The sequence below is a fragment of the Haemaphysalis longicornis genome, unplaced genomic scaffold (genome assembly GCF_048455015.1).
Source record: "Haemaphysalis longicornis isolate Haplotype H1 unplaced genomic scaffold, Haemaphysalis longicornis Haplotype H1 scaffold_19, whole genome shotgun sequence".
NCBI classification, from domain to species: Eukaryota; Metazoa; Arthropoda; class Arachnida; order Ixodida; family Ixodidae; genus Haemaphysalis; species Haemaphysalis longicornis.
In genome coordinates this window covers 4,155,420-4,174,158 of record NW_027526288.1, presented here as the reverse complement: position 1 = coordinate 4,174,158, position 18,739 = coordinate 4,155,420, and the positions used below count along the sequence as shown (strand labels likewise).

Below are 18,739 nucleotides of genomic sequence, written 5' to 3'. Positions count from 1 at the left end.
GATTCCTGGCCAATCCCCCACGTGGGTATGCTATGCGGACATCGCCGGTGGACGCAGGTTCAGGGTCGCTTAAGAAGTGCATTCGCACTTAAAAAGCGTACAGCTGTGCGGTGCGAATATGCATTCCAAGTGCCCATTCAAACGCGCGCGAATTTAACAAAGCGATAACTTGCGAAGCAAACGTACGTCAACGGCGAAGCCACTAGAGTAGAGGGCCTTAAATTGTTTTACCCTAGCCGCATTTTTTTTCTCTTTCTGCAGGCGCAATTTCGCCGCACCGGACCCCCACATATTACGCAGTAAATCACTCCAATGCCATAACAACGGGCTTATAATACTACCCGGGTCGTTTACAACAAAAAAAAAACATGACTTCACGCCATAAAGAGCTTACAGGCAATCGGAACGCACACGCTACATGGTGAGACGTAAGCTGCAGTCGACCAAAACAAACGCAAAATAATATGAACAAGTCTTGCGTCACGAAAACCTTACGACAATTATGGTGGGAAGCAAGCACGCACATGACAAAACACGGCATTTCATCCAAAACAAAGCTTGCGTCGTGACGAACTCGCCGCAGCGCGAAATGCCTACTCAGAACGAAGGGTTGACGGCGGTTGCGGGGCGAATACGCATTTCTTCCTCAGGGACCGCTCAAGCGTGCGCAGAATTTAACAAAGCGAGAACACACATTCCACCAAAACTTACCACGAAAAATAGTGATGACAGCGTCAGCTTGACGTATGTTCGTTCAAATCTTCTGCTTCGCGTTTCCCGGACGGAATAACGAAGTATTTTGCCCTCCCTGACCCTGTTCGCGCAGCCTAAGGCGCAACACATCGCACCGCGAAGCAACGTAAAGCGACACCGATGCGACATTTGTTCGGAACGAGTAGCTAATTCTTTGCTATTTGCGGGCGCCTACGAGAAACCCGGCACTGAAGCTGCTCGGCCAAACATGGCGCCGCACCGGCGGCGTTGTTAAATGTCCCAATGACCGTCGAGTCGACCCGCCGGCCGCGGAGGCAGAAAAAATACGGCACAGCTAAACATTTCTGTTGGCCAATGGTGGGCGGCGCTGGCCAGAAAAAATAAAATAGTAAAACACGCAAGAGGTAAGGAGCGCGAGTGAAGGCTAAAGGATGGCGCTGCCTTAGTAATTTTAGGGGCCTTAAGCTAACAGTGTATTGATATCGAGGTTCGCCAGATGGGCACCAATCAAGAAAAAATCCCATAAGTTTCTGAAAAAGCTATCATGGGAAATATTTTCGTAACACTAGGAATACGCTGGAAAAACACTTTTAAACAATGTCACGCAGCATATTGTTGCACTTCCGACCCAATAATTCCGTATCTCCGCTTGCTGTTTGCTAATGCTAATAAAAGAGGTGAGCGATGCTGCAGAACTGTGAGTTTGCACTTTACGGGGGCATACTTTGCTATTGAATGCTAGCCTCTTAATAGCAGAGCGCTGTTCAAGCTTTGGCTTGGATCGTTGAAGTTTAAAAAAAACACAAAGAAAAAAACTGGTGCAGCATGTACTAGTGTTGCAAGGCTGGACAAAGAGCAGATCTGATGGTCGACATAGCTTCACACCACATTAACAGCGAATCATAGGAGAGAGCGGATTTCCACACGCCAGCAGTACACAGCGTTTTGTACGGCACTGTAGGCCTTGCGCCATTAAACACTTACCATCATCAACTTCACAGCTAGTAGCTAAGGGTGTACGAATATTCGAAAATTTCGAATATTAGACGAATATAAATTTTATATTCGTATTCGCTTCGAAAACTATCTATTCGAAACATTTCGAATATTCGAACATGTTCGAATAATCGGCTATTATCGAATATTTAGATTGATGAGTTTGGGGGGGCATCTCTTTCAACTTTGGAAAAGGAACCACAACATCGTTTTCTTTAAAGCCACATATTCGGCTTCTATGTTTCCTATAATGTGCGTTTGCAAAGTTTTTCCGCCAAAAACCGTGGCAAAGTGGTATAAAGAATACTTTTTGCTAGCTGCGGTCACAAAATGTCAGCGGAAATGGGCGAAAAAACGCCACTTTTTGGAGCACTGTATCTCCACAACGGTGCCACTAGACGTGGCCGTTTTGGTACCATTGAAAAGGCCGAGCGATCCTCTTTCCGGTCCTTACCATGTCTTTTATTGTAGTTCATTCACAAACACACGAATGGCAGAAAAAAAAATGCGCACAATCGAAGCCAGAAACAGATGCTGAAGCGTGGTTGGCCTTCCGGTTGGCGCTCGTTGAAACGGCCCTCCTGATTGGACGTCGCTGCGGCAATGCAAGAGGGCGGCCGCCTGGACTGTGTAGTGCGCGTTTCTGAGTTCTCCCTCGTCCAAGTTTCTGTTCAATCATTTTATCTGCTATGGTATTCAACACGGGCATTATAGCGATGGCAATTCCTGAGATCACACGCCGTATTACGAGAAGTTGCGTGGCTCAAAAGGCGGAGGCCATCGAACGCTTCGTGGTGCGCGTGACTTTACCTTGGAGTGTGAAACGCGGTGTGCGCGCTTTGGATAGCGGTTCGCGCAGTGAACTTTTCGCCTTATTTGAGGTGCCTACACGTTTAGTTATTGCTAAGCTTGACAGTAGGCTCGCTAGCCTTGGGAAAGAAATGGCTGACGCGTCAAATGCTTCGGCGCGCACGGTGTTGGAGCATCGCCTGCGCGTTGGAGCATCGCCTGGCTGCACAACCTGGTACGATTGAACGCCAGTAGTTGTAATTGATGCCTGTGACTTTAGATTTAATCTTAGGAGCAACCTGGCGGGCCATGTCAGGAATAAACGAAGTATGACATGTTGCGGTATACGAGCGCCGCGATGCGGTCGAGCCATATCGCTTTCTTGCGCAACGTAAGACTGCCATGACCTTGTCCATTCATTTTGGAATGCAAACACTTTGAACAAGTTTTCTATCACGTTTTAAAGGCCGCTTAAGCTCGGTGCAAGGTGGACAGAAAGAAAATTGTTTGAATAAAAAGTTTTCGAAATATTACTTCGAAATTTTTATGGTGTTATCACAGAAGGACTTCCAGTTGCTGTTCTAATTTTCATCAAAATTCACAAAAAAAATCAAAAAGTTGATTTCGAAAGCCACATTCCCCCTTAATTATTCGATATTCGATTTTATATTCGAAGCTAGATATTCGTATTCGATATCGTATTCGAAAAATTTGATATTCGCACACCCTTAGGAAAGGCCTTTAAAGCATGCAAAATGTTTTATTAAATGCAGTGCCCAGCGCACCGCAACAGGAACGCACGGCGGTCCCCGCGAGGGACGCGCTCACGTGCGCTCGGGATTGGAGAGCAAAGCATTCAGCCATACCACCAACAATTGCCCATGCGGCGTCACTTGAATTCACACACCTGGCTCAACAAAGAGTTAAACCAGACATTATGACAGCCGCAATTACCTGAAATTCGCGGGGGCGGCGTTCCGAATGCAGCAGCAGCTTCGACCACGGCCGGGCTCGAGCGGCCGACGGCGCCGCTGTAGCCCGGCCGTGAGTCGGGGAAAGAAAACGGAGGGGAGCGTCTTTCGAAGGGTGAGACGGCGGAACCTAGCCATCCTGATGTGCTAGGTTGGGGCTACACCACCGCGCGACACAACAGCAGACACCGAAACAGTTCGGCATGTGGGCTTAGTGATTCCCATTTTAACCGATTTGAGTTAGTTTAGTAAGTTTGAGTATCGCGAGAAAGCTGAGTAAACATTTAAAATCGCTGTATATCAGAGCCAGTTGCTCCTTTCGTCTGGTTTATTACCTGTTAAAACACAACCGATTTGGTATTCCCCAGTTTAGAAAACGGAGTCCCATTCGTGGCAAGCAGTGCGTTTCTCTTGCGTTTCGGCGAGATGTCGGTTTGTGGTATCTATAGTTGGTTTTCTTGCCCTGGAAACCAATGTCTACCGTATCCTTGCCGTAGGACCATATACTTCTGTCGGATCTGGCTTATCCAGGAGGTGCTGTCGAACAAGTTAATCATGGCGTGCAGAGAAAGTGACCAATGAACGCGAAGCTGCGCCAAAACAGGCCCAAAACAACGGTCGCTACACTCTTAATCTGGTTCCACGTAAGATCCACTTAGTAACTGGAACTTTTTTGCAAGAAAGTTCCAGTTATATATTTGGAACCGTGTTCCACATATCCTGAAAATTAAGTGGAACAGTGCCCCACATATTTTTGCAACTAAATTATGTGGATCGGTGTTTTAAATAAAAGTATGCGGATCACTGTTCCAAATAAAAGGGTAGTTTAAGTTACTGGAACATTGATCCATGTAAAATGATTATGGAATTTATCCGGTGCGCCGTTCGAGGTACCTCCAGGCCAGCTGTTTATATAAAACGGTGTTCCGATAGGCATTGGGAAGCTGTCTATGGGACTCCACTTTTCCAATATTTCTGCTTTCCTGTCGGTATACACCGAGGTCATATGCCAGGCTGGCGGATGCATTGGTATCAGCAGGAAACCGCAAGCACCATTTTAACACAGCCTTGATATATGACCCGCAGTGATACCAACAATTGGAAAGCAGAAACCACGGGAGCAGTGTGGTCCCTGACAGTTCGCAACAGTTGCCTATCGGAGCGCAGTTCTATATAAAAGTTGGTCTGAGGCACCTAGAGCGGCACACAGTCTTTGGCTTCAACCGCAGAATCCTCTTCTGACTTTCAGCTGCATGTAAAAGAAACAATATACTTCCATTAAAATACGCACGAAACCAACTATTATGACTCATACACTGCTTCTCAATATACTATACAACTTTATTGGGTGTTAGTATGCATACATTTCAGATTTTAATAGCTGTCTATTTTAAATCTTACAGAAAATGACCAACGTACATGGAATAAATACCATAACGATAACACTAGGCTCCAAGTGGCATTTTCAAATATTCACCTTTACTCAAAAACATGGTTAACAAAGACGGTATTAGGGGCAACTGCTTCACAAATAAATAGACGTGTGCGTCTACCGCGGCACTGACACAGACATTATACAACAGTGAGCATCAAATACGCTGTCTTATCAGATAAACCAAGGTAATTCAAAGGCGGAAGGACTCATTGCGCTTGCCATACTATGTTTACGTATAACTGTTTGGGAAAATGCAGTTTGCTATTAAATTGTAGGGAAAGGCCTAAAAACAAGTCATACACGGTTGTATTATCACAAACCTACAACAGTGCAATGCAAGAGTTTAGGAAAACAACGCTCGAGGCAAGATTAACGATAAAACATTTTGACACGAGAGGTCACATGTGGCAGTATGCCACCATTAGAACATGATTATTAAAGATAGTAGTTTTCTGACACCAGACGTAAGTGTAACATCAAGCTATTTGTAGGCAAAATAGACTTTATGAGCGTCCTGAAAAGGCCTGACTTAAGGCACGTTACTTGCCCAAACAATTTGTAGTTGTTTAAAATAATTCATCCCAAGAAATCTCACAAAACCCAGCGTGAATCTTATATAATTTTGCAAACCAGGTAGCTGGATGCATGTTACACAAATTAAAATTTAACAAGCAGACTAATTATATATGTCATCAATTCAAGTGGGAACAAGTCAGACATCCTTAAGAAGTAAACAAGCCAGCGTTGAATCATACAGGTGACCAGTTTTACAAAGCAGACCTGAAAGCATTTTTTCCAGCCTCAACATTTTACCTTAGGTGAAATTCACAGTTGCGTGCTATAAAAACCTTCCGTCTTGCTATCAGTGTAATTGCGACCAAAGCCCTGCTTCTGCCAAGCAAGAAATGCAGCTTTGTTCAAAGAAGAAAACTTGTTCAAGCCAAATACGCACATTTTCAATTCTTCTAGGTCATGGGTGTCAGCTCATATCCGGTACTAAAATTTATCAATGAAGGCGGAAGCCATCTGCGTAAATAATCACTGTCACTTTTGCATCAGCAGCAGCACTGCCATGAAAAAAATCTTATGAGCTACACTTGAATAATAAGGACGTTACAATGCGGTGCCATGAACTACATTAACACCCACTATAGATTCAAAGGCAGTCTGCGCATTGTGCCAATGATGAAAAATAAGGCACGACTTCAGTGTTCAGTTGACATGAAACTTGCATGTGCCAGTAACTTAAACCTCTTCATCTGATTTCACCCCCTTCATGCCTTTCATCTGACCTCATTCATGCCTTTCAAGAGATACTTTAACCTCTACCAATAATTTAAAATCCCAAGTAGAGCTGAACACTTCAAGTATTTCAACAGAGACTCCAACTTAAATGACACCAGGCCACTGTCAAACTTCTCATGCTTTCCAAGAACTCCCTGCAAAAGTCCCATGAACTCTCCAAAGCCACACAACCATATGAACATGATGACACGATGAAAAAGATGACATATGCGGCGAAGAGGATGACCACATCCTGAAGTGACAATGCAGGCGGCGAATCCGTGATGTGTTTCTTGCGGGCAATATTGATGCCGCCAGTCCCTTCTCAGAATAACTGGGCCTCGAGAAGACTTACTGCTCACCTCATGTACCTTCAAGGAAACAAGAAAATTTTGTTACATGGTTGCTTTCAATGAGTGAGTTGCTTAGTCCCTTTCATAACACAGTAATTGATTTAAAATCAGTGATTTCTTGGGTTTTTTCTGGGAGTGCTGCTAAAGGTGAAAGTGCGCTAAACAATATCACCACAGACAATCAATGAAATTGCCCTGATTCTGGAAAGTATCCAACTTTGCTGCCTCGGTATCCTATATATAAGGTTTTTTTTTATCCTTGAGAGGTTTCGTTTATTGATCAAATAATAATTACTATAATCACCTTTCGGCATTATATTTTACACACCTTCTCTCTGCAAAAAATGTTCTCTGTACTGTATAATGTGCTCCCTAGAATGCTGTAGTGAAACTGGCTTATTATAACTTACAGCTAAACGATGTTTCTACCACAAAGAAATAAATGGCCAGTCATAGGAAATCATAAATATCGCACTGTGGCAAAATTTTTTTTGGAATTAGTTCCCCCTAAAATATTTCCCTCCCGATATGTATTACCTCCATGGTTCGTAGTGGTATGAGGCAGAAGTTGAGCTGACTAATGCTGAACTAGGCTGTTGCACAATTTTCTTATAAATCGCTACTATAGCACATTTTCTTGCAGACGTCACTTTCTGTGCTCTAAACAATTCCCTTTAAAAAAATTACCCCTTATTTAACCAACTGTCAAAATCCAATGCAAGCATTACTCATGCTACGCCTGTATTTGGGAGTATTATTGGTGCTACGGGCGTATTAAAAGCGGGACATTTAAATCGTCAGTTGCCACCCTATTGTTGTAGCAGCAACCACGTTGGGCGTGTCCGTGGTGCTGGCAAATCACAACAACTCTCAAGGTGTAAAAGCTAAATATTTACAAAACTAAAATACAAAATAGTGGTTTTTTTGGCCACTGTTGGAGCATCCGTAATAGGCGGAATGTGAACACAATGGCCAATATTGGCATTCACGATAACTTCTTAACACTGAGATTTTATTAGGACGAACAGACCCAGAAATATAGTCTCGCAAAAACAAAATGCCAACTTACCCAACCAAAATTAAGACCCGGGTGTTTATGCCAGGGCCGTCTCAACGTGCACTTCCTGGAAAGTTTCGCTAACGTGTTCCGAAAAGCTCCTACTGTCACCTTGAGCCACAGGCCAAGCTGTCACTGAAAATAAGTTTTAAACCATTAGTTATAAAGAAACTACCTAAAAACGCGCCATGAAAGACCCAAAAATGGCAGTGCGTACTTACTTGTAGAATGCAATGATTTCATCCCGTGCAAGAGCTTTCATGTGTTGCCTTCTGATGATACACTTCCAAGAAGGGGTCCAAATACAATTAAAATGGCCATATGAATTCCTTGTACCACTGTTTTAGGTCTATCTTCGCCCTATTGCCTAGAAAATAAACAGTACAAAAATATCAGAGAATAAATTTATGCCTTGCTTTACCCAGGGAGCACGAGAAAATATTTAACAATGTCTTATTCGTTCCACGAAAGTAGAATGTTTTTTTTACAGCGGAAGCCCTGGTAATCTTTCCTTGCTAAACAATTTGAGATATGAAAATATTTGAACATACTTTAAAGCTCACCTGTCCTTGGTCTATGCGAACTGGCGAATATCTGCACAATATGCACAACTCAAAAAGTACTCATTTGTGGCTTATGAGCTCCACAGGGCATTAATAATCCGCCACACTCTCCCCGACGACCCTTCCGCATGCCAAAGATGTCTTTATTCTTTATTCTTTATTCTTTATACAAAAAAAACCTTACAGGCCCCAGAACAGGGCATTGGGTAAGGGGGGAAATCGGGAAAGTACAGGACAGATAACATACAGTTTACAGGCAGGGTCAGTGCGCAACAACAAAAAATATAAATGAAATTACATATATCGTGGTACAGGGTGGGGTAAATTTGAAGATACACCATTTGCTCACTTGAACATGGCGAAAGAGGGATACATTTTCAACAAATAAAGGACAAGGAAAATATAAATCGCCATAATACACAATGCCAGCTGTGGCATTCACTGGCTGAGGTCTCAGCCAGTGAATGCCACAGCCATGACTTCGCAGGAGCATGTAAAGAAAGGAAACAATTTGTTTTCATTTTTTTTTTGCAGAGGAACAAAAACATTTGTCACAACCTATCAGTGGAGGGCCAAATGTCTCCACAGTCAGCCATATACTCTTTCTGAACAGGTCATAGAGTATGAATACATAATGTAGCAATCTGCTTTTGCAGTGTAATTTCTACGTTCAAAGAGCAGAAATTGATTAATGTTTGGTGCACATCATGATGCAACAACTTTGCACCCGAGCGTTTTGAAAATTATTCCAACTCTCGAGCTGCCACTGACATTGATAGCATAAAATGGCAGGAATGGATTATTTTTAAACTTTGAGACGTTAAAACTTCTAATAGTCGACACGTGAGTTTTATGGGTAATTATTCTGAGGTCTCAGGTTACCACTGACATTGACAGCATAGAAACGGCACCACACTTTCTGCGTGTTTCCACTTGCCTTCCCCTCCACAAAAGGAACGTTTTGTTACTACGCTACTGCTCAGACAACACCTTTAGCTTGCGTTTCACTACACGTCAGGGAGCCAACTAACGTTGACTAGTGTAAATAGACCATCTGAATTCATCGGAGGCATTGGAAGAAACAGGGAACAACTACACACACAGCACAGATAAACGTAAGCAGTGCTGCCGCCAACGCCTTGAACGCACATCAACATTAGGCGGAATAGCGTGATTAGCACAGTAAATTTATCGCTCTCAGAAGACCAACACAACGCAATTAACACGGAAGTTTGAAAATACCGATAAGACTAAAGACAGACATGTTGTGCAGTGTGTGCGCGTGAGACAATAGCGTGCCACTAACCCGAGAAGATTCAGTACCGCTGACAGGTACAGCAACCGTCAATATACAACTAAGCAACACCACACCATAAGGGGACATGCAGACTCGAGAAATGCGCGCACCAGCCACTTTCTAAATAGCACTAGCTAACGTACGCAGTCAGAAATGTCAAGCCGACTCCGACCCACGAACACCCAAGCTTAAGTGAATAACGGCCGCAAATTTTTCTCGCATCGAACAGGAAGAGGAGCGGCACGTTTATCGGACGCAGTGATGAACAAGTCAAAGAACAACAACCGTTACCAGAACATAAATAAGCAGCACTGACCTTTTTTGCGCCTCCCGGCAAAACTTCACTTCGTCGAACAGTAAATACAGCCCGAGGACATGAAGAAATCCCCACAGTTTCACGCCACAACCAAACTGGTAACCGTTCCCGCCAGTCTGACCGACAGTTCATTTAGTACATCAGGCGCATAACGCGAGCAATCGAGAAAACCGCTATAGAAGGCCACTGGTGGCGCTGCATGCGGACGAACAAAAACTAGCTTCTGTAAACGTTGAGACGTAGGGGCGCTGCTGTCGTTAAAAGTGTTCACGTAGTCCCGTTTTTCCCTCATCTTCGTTGTACCCGTTGCCGTCCCACTATACCATGCATCAACGCAAGCGGCGCTGCCTTGTATTCTTTCCTCCAGGCTGTCAACGCATGCGCACGGCATTCCGCACTGAAGTGGCGGTCGTTTCGTGATCGTTTCGGCGAACTTTTTCTTCCTCCGTGCCTCTGGCGATGCACATCGTGGCCAGTGACCAGTCCGCGGAAGAGATCACAAGCTCGGCACCCTTGATCGCTTATATTTGCTTCGGAAAATGGGAGTAGGCCTCTAAGCGGACGTCTACGCTGCTCTGCGGCTGGAACAAAGAGCTCAGATATTAGCCAATTTAACACGTTAGTCGGGCTAAAGTTTCTCTCCGCGGTCCGTGAGCGCGTGCGGTATGTGTGCATAAACTTTGATGACAGCTTTATTTCTTTCTTTGCAGTGAAAACAAAACGACGCTTCTTTATTGACTGCGTTCTCTTGACAAGTCTTTCCAATACCAATAATATATACTGCGGCGCTCTTTGATACCCACGTTATAGAAAACTACTTCCGCATAGTGAAACCAGTATGAATACGCGCTAATTAGCGAGTAATAATACATCTGCCCGTTTTCCAGCAGCTTTTCTTCATGAACACCAATAGTGGAGGAAAAGAGCAACGGGGGGACCAGCAGGAGAAGGCAGGTCATTCGGTGAACTTGAATTACTACGGCAAGTAGCAACATTAGGGTAACACTTCGAATTTTCGCGATACAGCAATGCATAATTTGAAATAAGAATGCCATTTCAATATAAACATATAGAATGTAAGGCAGATGCAGCGGGGTAGATTTAGTTCTCCGGGTTTCGTGTCATTCTCCTCCTGCAAAGAGGCTTTCGTTTTTGCTTGTGAAAATTACTAGGCGGGACGAGACAAAATACAAAAACTAACTTCTAAGCATATAACTGCATGCGTAGCATGATGTGTGTGGTGTAAAATGTGACGCAGTCGGTTACCATTATGTATGTACCCCATCACAACATAAGTAACGTGGACTAAGTACCATTGGGCGCGTACTACACCACAGCGAGATGATGACTGAGTGTTGAACAAAAACTGCCGTTTCTGCGACGCTTTGTAAACCAAATGCTTAAATGTAATGGCCTCAACAAGTCTTCCGTATTGAAGATGTTCACAAAAGAACCACGAATTCTTCAGCACTATAGCAGCTATGGCTTTGCCCGAACGGCATATGGGGTAAGGGAAGACGTTTAGTCCTTCTCAAATTGAAGTCACTGGTGATTTTGTACTTGACGCCTCGAATTAGAAAAAAGACGATGTTCACGAAAGCGGTTTGGGTGTCGCAGAACACCTGGAAATGGGTTCCTGCAATTTCTTCTTTTGCCTAAGATATCCTCCTCTTTCAAGGAGTACTGACACGAAATTTTTATGTTACGTTTTTTTCGCTGCTATGCGTGCCTACCAGCCCACTAATCATAGAATTACAGATTAGACGGTCGAGCGCAGCGTAAACATTCATTTACGGTGTCGTTTATTCGTGCCAGTTTCGGTTTCGACAAAAAAACGCCGAGCGGCCGCCATGACAGCATGTATGACATGGCGTCACCATTCTTGCCGTATCGCTGCCTCTCTGGAAGCGCATGCGAGCGAGCGCACGCGCGCGCCCAGACCGGCCGAGGTCTTCGCCGTCCCCACAGGCCCGGGCAGCCTGACGTCAGTCCCAAAACCATGACGTGTACTCACGCCCGAGCAGCGCGCGCCAACCACAGCCAGCGCGTCGGCTTCGTCACGGGAGCCCCGACGTCGGCAGTTTGGGGCACGTAGCAGATGATGTCACGTCGGCCCGCTCTGGGTTTTCTCGTGCGGGCGAAGATTAAAATGAATTTTAAATATGTTTCGCTGAACGGTTGCTGTTGAAACTTGCTGGGAGATATCGCCAGATGAAAAGGAAGCGTTTTACATAGTTATCTCAGCTTTGAAATTTCGTGTCAGTACTCCTTTAATGCTTTGTACGGCGTTGACGAAAAAGTCGGATTTCGTTTTCTGTCAAAGGACTTCACTAAAACTACAGCTTAGCCGTATTATGAAAGTTAACCGCTGCAAGACAGTATCATAGATGTCGGCGAAGTTCATTAAATTTTATGTGCGGTGTGAGCGTGCATATTAAACGCGCCTGTGCATCTTGGGTCAAGAAGCACCTAATATATATGCGGTTCATTGTTCCAGTTGATGCATGAAAGAGTGCATACTTCACTGCCGTGCACGAGTTATGTGGAACAAGACACGAGCAAAAAATATACAAACGCACTCTCCCCAACCGTTTACTGGAACATAAGTGGAACAGTAACCGGAACCACCGACATCACATGACTCCATTTCTTCGGTTCCATATAAAAACCACGAACATAAAGAAAACAAGCTGACGGTTACAGATAAGATCCTCCTATATGCCTCGTTCCAGCTATTCTTTCGTTCGGATCCACATAAAATATGGATCAACCTTTTTAACTGGAACATATATGGAACCAGATTAAGAGTGAGAGCAGACGACGAAGCCAGAGAAATGGTCCTACCGATGCGACCGCCGCTCTGCCCATCTAAATTTCGGCCGCCCCCTGCAAAGCTTGCCTTGTCTAGCCTCGTGAGACCCGACTAACAATCTGCCGCGTGTAGTAGACGAAAACGTGTACTTAAGCCCATTGGACCCAGGAAATTACAATAAAAAAAGTTTTATTGATGTAATGCGGCGTTGCCGCACCATGGCATGTGCAATATATTGCACATCGGGATTCAGTGCACGAAGAAAAAAATCACATATTGCGCGTAATAAAAGAAAAGACAGTTCTCCAGCTGGAAATTCTAGCTATAAAACTGCTTGAAGCAGTTTCTTGAGTAAGTTAAACAAAAAAATGCGTCGCAGCGAGTGTACCCAAACATCGAGCGTTGTGAGCATCCGGGGTTACGGCACCTTGATGGTGACTTTGTTTCAGAAAGGTCAGGCAGGTGTCTGGCGCCCGCTCTCCTGAAAGATACAGGAGGGGAGAGAGAGAGAGCTCTTTATTAGATGAAAGCAGAGAGGTTTGCCGGCATGTTCCCGCCTGCATGCTACTCTGCGGGGATGGGGAGAAGGGAGTAAAGGCCCTAAAAGAAGTAGGGCAGAAGAAAGATGGGAAAAGAAGAGATTAAAAGAAAAGTGAACACGAAGCTTTGCGTGGTGACCTAAAAGTCCACACGATCTGACACGTAAAGTTCTAAATTGTCTCTGCGAAGCCGATTCCGCGTAAATAGTCAAATAAAGCAACCAACACTTTTCTCTGGCACGATGGAGAGGGCCAGGGTCCAAGGAGACCTTTCAAAGATATAGATGCGTTGTTGAGGCACTCAATCTTTTCTGCGAGGTGAGTTCTTTCTTGGATGTATGCCGGACACTCTAGAAGGACGTGCTCTGCTGTTTCGGGCAATCCACAATTATCGCAATAGGGGTTTGCAGTTAGACCGAGGCAGGCAATGGTGTAATGGTGGTCGAATAGGAAGCATCTGGGAGGTGCGTTTGTTGTTGTTGTTGTTGTTCCTTAACATTATTGGCGCATACCCAATCAGGGGATCGGCCAAACAACAGTCATGAAACCCAAAGAGATAACTGCTTAGGTGGATGATTCGAGGAAAATTTCTTCTTGTGTTTGAGGAATCGAGTTTGCAAATTAGTCAATATTAAAATAAACAACAAAAGAGGAATGATAAATAAATAAAGAAGAAGAACAAGAACAAGAAAAAGAAGAAGCAGAAGAAGAAGGAGGACGAGGAAATGGAGGCGGAGGTGGAGGAGCCGGAGGAGGAGGAGGGAGAAGAATAATAAAAAATATTCAGTAGAAGAGTCGTGTCCTCTTCGTCTTCTTACAAGTCGAGATCCGATGTGTGCAGAGAAGCAATGGCTTCCAAAATCGCCACGGCAGTTTAGAGCCGCAGCCCTAGCACAGTCCAGGAAATACGAAATTGATAACGTTGTATTATAAACCAAAAAAAATGTTATTTTCTAGAGATAAATATCAATTTACTGCCCGGTCATCGTAACAGTACATACGGCGCACACACAATACGGCGCACACAAGAAAATAAGAGCATCTTACGTGGCCGGGCCGAGTAGAACGACTCCACTGGAACGGAGGGCATCGTCAAAATGGCGCGCAAAAAGAACCACGCAGTCGACTTCTGCCACTTTAGATGGCAGCACATGTCTGTGCAATTCATTATACAGGCGGTCTTAGCTTCTACGGCTGTTGGAAAACCGCTGCGGCGCTGAGAACGAGTGTGCAATATATTGTACACTGGGTCTCACAATGTTAGGGGTCCACTCTGTTACCCTTAATGACCAATGCATTACATGGCCTCCCCGCGCCCATTTGTTCTTTGTAATTTCTCTAATTTTTCCTTGAAACGCATTTGTTCCATGACCCACTCCGCTCTCTTCTTGGCCCTTAATGTTACACCTATCATCTTCCGTTCCATTTCTCGCTGAGTCGCCCTCAATTTAGATTGAAAACTTTTAGTGGGCCTCCAAGTTTCTGCCCCGTAGGTGAGTACCGGTAATCCACACCTGTCTTACACATTCATCTTCAGGGACAATGTTAGGCGGCCGCTCATTATCTGAGAATGCCTGCCGAATGCACTCCACCCCATTCTTATTTTCCTAATAAACTCTCCCTCAATGGTTGGGATCCGAGGTCACTCCACGGCCTAAGTAGGTACATTCGCTTACTACTTCCACTGCCTCCGCACCTATCTCAAACCACGGTGCACTCCCGTGTTATGGAGCATTACTTTACTGATTTATTTATTTATTGATTGATTGATTGATTGATTGATTGATTGATTGATTGATTGATTGATTGATTGATTGATTGATTGATTGATTGATTGATTGATTGATTGATTGATTGTGGGGTTTAACGCGCCGACGCTGCTCAGTCGCTGAGGCTCGCCGTAGATGGGCGCTCCGGATGAATTTTTACCACCTGGGGATCTCTAACGCCCGCCGAAATCGAATACACAGGCGTTTTCGCTATTCGCCTTCATCAGAAAAACAGCCGCCGCGACCAGGTAAAACAACAGAAAATTAATGGCGCATGCGGGCAAGGATGAGATAGTAGAGAGAGCCCGGAGCGCTACTCTCAACTTCTTTTCCGCATGCGCTATAAAGTTTTCTGTAATGCAACACCAACTAGCCCAGGAATCCGTACTTGGGAAGAGAAGGCCGCTGCCACCACCGTTTCCACTCCAAGTTCCAGCTTGCCTAGTGAGAATCCCTCGAGGATGAACAGCAACGTCGATATGAGACAATATTTCTTGTTCAGCTTGAAAGGGACACTGAAGTGAATTTGTCAAGCTCCCGTTTTTGCTTGCACTGCGTAGACTGGCTCAAATTAGCACACTTTTCATCGTTTATCCGGTTGACAAATCGGTAATTATTTTACAAAGCGCGAAAGAAGAAAAACTACCATGCGCGGTTTGCGGCGGCCGCACCAACTAAGGCTGTGACGTTGAGAGGAGGGGCGCCGTGATTGGACGATGCCCAAGGTTAGCAATCACACAAGTTTCGGTTTCGGTTTCGGTTCTGTAAAACATAACCAATGGCTTTGTTGGATGGGCATTCTCAATATCTCAGTAATCATCGTACCGCGCTTTTGCCATGTTGTCGGCTGTAAAATGCACAAGATAAGCCTCCCAGGACGGCTTGTAGTAGTAGCATTCACTAGCCGAGACCTACGCAGTGCATGAACGCCCTCCGCGTACCCGCAGACGCCCAAATGTCATGCGCTTTTCCCCCATATTTGGAGCTTGCCTCCCTCATGCCTGTATCGTAAAAAGCGTGTTCGCACCAGGCCAAGGGTCTGTTCATTCTGGCCTGTGCCCACTGCCTGCAACCAATCGGTGCTTATGGCAACAGCACGCCAACGAGAACTCGCTAGCGCGCCAGTGCCAGCCTGCGCGCGTTTTGTGAACTAGTTCGTGTAGCCATGAACGTTGCGGCCCCAAAAAAGGTGAACTCAATATAGAAAACATCGGCGGAAAACAAAAAAGTTAACTTACAAAAAAAAAAAAACAGCACGTACCCGCGGGGATTCGAACTCGTGACTCGCAAAACATTTGCGGTGAAGTCCTAGCACCCCAGACCGCTAGGCCACGGAACGGGACGCGAATGCCTTGCTAATATAGGGTATATATTGTACAACCGGTTTACACTTTTATTTAGTTTTGGCATTTCAAGCCGCTTAGGTGACTATTTGTTGTACTGCAATCGTGCAGTAAGCGTCGCCCGAGTTTCCACAGTAGCTCACGTCTAGCAATTGCATTTCGTAGACGGAAAAGCGTTCGCCGATGCGTAGTCGTGCTGCTGACCGCTGTGCTTGTTCGCCCAGCGCAAAGAAGTGCTTCCCGCGCCCTAGTTTTACGCTGTACGGTAAAAATATCAGTTGATTTTATTTCCTTAGTACCTATATTGACTTCGCTGACTCTTCTCCCGCCTTCAAGAGGCCTTATATTTTCCTACTGGCGTACCAGTCAGCGAAGCGTCGCATGTGCAGCGCTTGTGTGAAGCGACCTTGACTTGGAGCTAGATACAGTGTACAAACAAACCAAGTAAAGAAAGGCACATTCTTCCATTCACAAACGTGTCCTGGCTTCGTTTCAACTAAGCGAACGAATTGCGACCAAGCAATTTTTTTTTTAACCTCCTTGATTGCGACGACCCGCCGGCGGCCGGCGGACGAGACGCTGGGCCGACTGACTCTGTCGGCCGGGGAGCCGTGCAGTAGCGCAGCCGTGGCGCAGCCAATTGCCAGCTCATCCCCTCCTGACGTCACACGAAAACGCCACAGAAAATGGGCGAGCGTAAAGAGAGGAGGACAGCGTTTTCGAATTAGTTTTTCTACTAAATAAAATCGCGTAAACGCGCCTAGAGTGGTCGAAACATGGCCTGGGGACTCCGGACTACAATTTGCGCTAGTAATCCCGCAATGTTTACATATCACTTCAGTGTCCCTTGAAGGGCTCTCTGGGCGACAATTTCGACGGTGCCTTTCACTTCTGAGCACGTGCAAATAACTGTTTGCCTGCATATCAGGTACGAACCCGCCGTGGTGGCTCAGTGGCTAAGGCGTTGCGCTGCTTAGCACAAGGTCGCGGGTTCGATTCCCGGCCGCGGCGGCCGCTTTTCTGATGGAGGCGAAAAGGAAAAACGCCCGTGTGTACGAGATTTCGGCGCACGATAAAGATCCCCAGGTGGTCAAAATTAATCCGGAGCCCTCCACTACGGCGCGCCTCATCGCCTGCGTTGCGTCGGCGCGTTAAACCCCACAATCAAATCAATCAATCAATATCAGGTATGAGTTGGGAGTAGAGGGAAAGGGGGGTGGGGTGCATGCATGCGGTGATATAGGTTTCATTCCCTCACAAATGGCATGTCTGTTGGGCTGGCGGGAGGTTTAAACATATATGATAACAGCTGCAATGCAAACTTTCGGGTGTCCTTAGTGGTCGGGCGGATTGGGTTAGTGTGTTACGCGGACAGTGAGATGCCTACGACCCCAGAGGAAAACAGACCGCTTAATGTTTGTCCACTAGAATAAATATCGAGTCCTTCATGGTTTTATTGAACTAAGTACTAATTGCTCGATCGCAAATCGCAAACAACCGCGTTTATTATTTCGTGTATTTCGTGTGCTGCGTCCAGTTTCGCAGGTCATCCTTCTTCACAGAGTGGACGGGCACTTTTTTTCTCTCCGTGAGAGCATAACAATAAAAGATCGCCCGCGCGAGACAAATCAGTTGCGTTGGAATGTCGTGAGGTAACGACGACTTCTCGCCGTGAGCGCATCGTCACCGGCGACCACCATCTCGGAAGCAGTCTTGAATCACCCTCGTCGTTATTGGACGGCCTGGCCTACATTAAACCAACTATTCATAAGTAGCGTAATCGCCTCTGACAGCGGTGCATCGGCCGTCCTGGTCAGTTAATAATGTGGGAATTTGTCCTACATATGCATGTACTTGTTTATTTTAGTTAACTCCACTTTAATATTCATTGTTAAGGCTCCTCGTTGGTATAATTTTGTCCCTTACTCTATCGCATTTGTACTGTCATTAGGTACTTATCGTCGTTGTTCCTACCGTCCAGCCTGTACCGTACTTTCACCATTAGAATATGTATCCCTTTGTTGTTGTTTTGTTTAATATTCGGTCTCATTCTTTCCGCTCTTGGGGCCGAAAGCCGCGCAGCAGACGGCCGCCCCCTCGTTACCGGTGTCTTGTAGATTAAGTTGGGTGGTTTCTTCGCCAGAGGAAACTCCCACATCTTCTTAACAGCGTACTCTCTTAACAAAACGGTGACACCCTCGGTTGTTATTCGACTCGCCTCACGTGGCCGAGTAAAGATTCATGCACAAATCACCATTTTTTTGAAGACACGCGATTCATCTAAGTGGGAGCGTCGGATCGACGCATATACGCGTTAGAACCAACGGGAACACAAGGGAAGCGTATATACGCGTTTGCTACCCCTGCAAATACGAATTCCCATCTACGGGACGGGTAACAGGTAATTGGGACGTGAAGTTGGCACTTCCCCCCTTTCGTATCAAGCGGAACTTTTGATGGGAGCTTTGCATTGCTGCTTTTCGGATCTTGCGACGGTGCAT

General features: G+C 45.5%; 1 long non-coding RNA gene across 1 annotated transcript; it reads right to left on the bottom strand.

Moving 5' to 3' along the window:
- Positions 1 to 7,615: 7,615 nt before the first annotated feature.
- On the bottom strand, positions 7,616 to 8,294 carry LOC144166744 (uncharacterized). The gene is made up of 3 exons (XR_013321751.1): positions 8,163 to 8,294; positions 7,821 to 7,966; positions 7,616 to 7,734 (listed from the first exon to the last, which is right to left on the bottom strand). It is a non-coding gene; the product is annotated as an uncharacterized LOC144166744 (long non-coding RNA).
- Positions 8,295 to 18,739: the final 10,445 nt, after the last annotated feature.